Below are 4392 nucleotides of genomic sequence, written 5' to 3' on the forward strand. Positions count from 1 at the left end.
TCTTTTCGCTCCGTGAGTTAACCAGGCTTTATTTAGTACCTAAAAATGCAAAATTAATTAAGAAAAGTATTTATTCTTGAAAACAACGAAAACACAGAATATGGGATAAAATGGAGCGTTAGTGCACAAATGATGAGTTAAGTGCCAATAAAAAGGTGCAAATATATACAATATTTGTCACTCATCAAATACCCCCAAACCTGAATTTTACTTGTCCTCAAGTAAAACAAAACTAAGGAAATCCTACCTATACCACTGTCGCTGGTCTCTCGATTGCATTTAGCGAATGCAATAATCCTTTTAAACCACTAAGTGTCCCTAGTGGACGAGTTGAAGTCTCGTGAAGGTTTGCTTAGAACGTACCTACAAAGTTCTAGGACAAAATATAAGCTCAGATTCCATGAAATGTGACATGTGCAAGACAGTAGAAGCTCACAGCAAAATGGAGATGTCAATCTAGCTATCAAAGGCACAATCCTAACACTGATAACAAATAAATACATGTGATAAGAGTGTAAAATGTATCTACACATGTGTAAAGAAAGATCGGATGTTATGACTACTAATCACCAAGAGATAGTTTCTCAGGCTAAGAACCGAGGTCGAAATCTAGCTAGCTGTCCGGACTTTACGAGAGTTGTGATTGAGTTGGAGGTATTTCACAATTACTCGCGTTGTACATCAATGGCATACACCCTTCCTTGCTTATAACACAAAAACACAAAAGATGACTCTTTACATGACTCTTATTTACATTGACTACTCTCTTTTATTTTTGGAACAAGAGAGGATGGAATTGATAAATGCTTGATTTTTTATTTTTTTTTTGAGAAAAAAAATATTTACAACATGGTAACTCTTTTGATACATGAGAAAAAAAGAAACAAAAAATTACATGACACTTTGCAAGAGGTAGCCCTTTTTGATGCACCCAGTTAAATTAGATGGTTGTCTTTCTTAATGTAACCTCCACCTTCTATCCCAACCAACCAAAGAACAAGCTAGTCAAGTTTCCTTCAGTATTCTAAAGTGATTGGCAATCGTGACTTCCGATAGAACACCTCAAGGATGAGGCTATACATGTATTGGTAGATCGTGCGCGTGCAAGTTTCTTATCACTATGTGAATTGTGCTAGAATCAGGGTGCCTAAATATCTAGACTAAGAATCGTTATGTTTACATACATGCACAAGAGTCAACATTTCAAGGTAAATGAGCTCCATTTTTATGTTTTTTTTTTCGAATTTTTTAATTTTTTATTTTGATTTTTTAATTTTTTTTTAGCAAAAAGAAAGAGTTCCGTTTTTAATTAAAGCATGTTATCAAAGTATCTACTTTTCACCCCCAAACCTAAACTAAACATTGTCCTCAATGTTTGAAAAGATAAACATGATTATAACACACACCATGAGAACGATGCTAAGTGTAGAAAAAGAGATTACCGGATATTGGCGAAAGCAAGTTCTGAACTCCTTTATTCAAGGAAAAACCCAACAGTAACTCAACTGAATTCACATTGGGTTAGCACAATATATACAAGAAACATATGATTCCACTAAACATTACCTACCAGATTATATACAAACAATTCACTATATACATACAGTCTAAAGAGTTGAGGATCAACCCAAAAGACAAAGTGTTGAAACATAGACAGTTTCAAAACACTAAAATTAGACTGAAATGAGAGTGAGAGTGAAAAACCAAATGAATCACCCCTAAACCTATATTTTTCAACAGGTTTACTTTTAAGCACAAAATCTTTTAATTTTAGGGGTTCAGGATTCACAAGGTCTAACTCAAAATGGACTTTTTGCGGGATGGTCAGAGAAATTAATTCCAACTGTGGCTCTTTAAAAATGTTGTATTTTGATGCAAAATAGTCCAAAAGGACTTGGGAGGCACACAGTTCCAATCCTAGGTTAGGAATTTTCAGAAAAGTTGGTTTAAAAGTTTTGTTACAAACCAAATCTAGGTTGGGTGGAATAATCTCAATATGCGATTTAGGTAAGAAAGTTGGTACTTCTAAGTTATTTTCATGGATAAGATCAATAGTACCAACACATACTTCCCCAAAATCAGAAATTGGTAAATCATGCTCACATTCATCGAACAAAACATCAAGACCTAAATCGGTATCATGATTGTCCGTAGTACTCAAATCAACATCGGAAGAAATAACATTTTGTGACTTAGGCAAGGAATCAGACACATCAAAAAAAAATTCATGCATATTAACATTAGTGTCTACAGAAGATTCAACTATTCCTATGTCATGCTCATCTTCGAAGAACAATTGTACAAGTACCATATCAATATCAAAATCATATGATTTGCTATGAGTATTAGAAGAAACAACATTCATGAAGGTCGAGGGAGAGAAGCCATATGTTATTGAACCAAAAGGTTCCACAATATTTTCATGTTCTTCTAACATAACATCATTATCATCATAATCTTCATAATCATCATCATGGTAACATGCATATTGGTCCTCATTAACAGTGGCGGTGTCATTAGTCGATTCATGTTCCTCTAAATTAGGTTCATATTCAACATCATTTACATGAATGGGACTAGACATTTCATTAGGGACAACATACATTTCCTCATGAATTTCCTCCTTTTGTAGGTGAAGCAAAATCTGATCTAAATATGCCTGAATTCGTGATGTAGATCTAGCAAAATTTTGCTCACTGAGTCTGAAAGCTTCTGTGGTGGAGTCTAAATTCATGGGAGTACAAAATTCTTCACGTTCAAATTGTGGAAGATTGATCGCAACCCTGAAAGGATTGATTATGGTCCCAATGACTACCAGCCTCACAATTTGTGGGCATTTCATAATTTGGATTTTCATGGGATTCTCTAAATTGCCTATAATCATGCAAAATATAGCAATATTTATCAGGGTGGTCTAAACCACCACATAAGGTACATGCATAGATTTCAGGTCGTCTATGTGAACTAGATGCTACAGATTTCTCATGTGTTTGCATTTCTAAAGCAGTGATCCGAGCCTCTAACTGATTCACAAGTGACGAATGTGTGAGTTGGATATTGTCTAGATGTTCATTTTCACTCAATGGTGGATGATACATGTGTGAATAGTCATTAGGGTTTTCATATTGAGGTTCATGACCTACAGAAGGTCCATAATAATAATCCCTATAACTATTGACATCATGGTCTGTGGGAGGCTCATAAGGTGAATCTTGCCCGTAAGCTTCTCTAATAGATTTATTCCCAGTGGCAGACCAAAATCCAGACATGTTATGTTTATCAAACAATCACACAATTCAAAAAGAGAAATAAGGCCCACACTGTTCAGTTATGGGTTTCAAAAATTTGGTTTTTAGGCTTTAAGGGTAAAGCCTATTTGGGATTTTTGGTTAAAAAGAGGGAGAAAAATTTTGGTTTTTGAATGGGAGAAAACTTTTGGTTTTAATTGGGAGATAAAAAGAAAAATTTGGTTTTTAATATTGGGAGAAAAACTTTGGTTTTAAAATTGGGAGCAAGCCCACATTGGTGGAGCAAGAATTTGGTTTTGAGTTGGGAGAAAAATTTGGTTCTTGGGACAAATTTGGTTTTAAAATTGGGAGCAAGCCCACATTGGTGGGAGAATGCACAACCCACTAGGCAGTTTGAAAAACAGCCTACAGCTGTGAATTTGGATGAAGTTTGAACAGGCCCAGTTGGTATTTTAACAGGTCCTAAAACATAGCCCAGTAGTCTTCAGGAGGCCCAACAGGTTATTTGGAAAGTGAGGAGCCCAACAGGAGTTTTTGAAATTGGAAAACTTGATAGATTTTAAAATATTTTAAGCCCACTGTTCTCAAAGTTCCAAAGTTGTTGTTTTGAGTACAAGGCCCAGTTAATGTTCAAAGTTATAAGCCCACAGTCCAATTAAAATTACAAGCCCAAAAGTCCAAAAACACAAGCCCACTGTTGGGTTTAAAATAATATTACAAGCCCAGAAAAAAATATAAACCCAACAGACAATAAAGAAGGCCCAGTTGGGCTTTGCCAATGGGTTCAGGCTTACTTGTTTTTGGAGGGAAGCCCAGTTGGGCTTTTATCCCCTTTTCTTTTGTTGCACATCCCAGTTGGGCCTTGTTCAATCTTTCAACTCCAACAGCAGCAGGAGCACCTTTTCAGTGGCAGTAAGCTAGCTCACATCCCACAACAGCAACAGGTCCAGCAGCAGCAGCAACACAGCAACAGCAGCAGCAGCAGCACAGCCAAGAGCAGCAGCAACAACACCAGCTCCACAGCACCACAGCAGCAGCAAAATTTGCAAGTTCAGTGAAATGCAATGAGATGCATAGCAAGAAGGCAGAGATTATGTGAATGCAGGAGGCAGTAAGATTAATTGAAAGATGCAAGTTATGATGC

This window comes from Papaver somniferum, chromosome 11 (genome assembly GCF_003573695.1).
Source record: "Papaver somniferum cultivar HN1 chromosome 11, ASM357369v1, whole genome shotgun sequence".
In the NCBI taxonomy this organism is placed as follows: domain Eukaryota; kingdom Viridiplantae; phylum Streptophyta; class Magnoliopsida; order Ranunculales; family Papaveraceae; genus Papaver; species Papaver somniferum.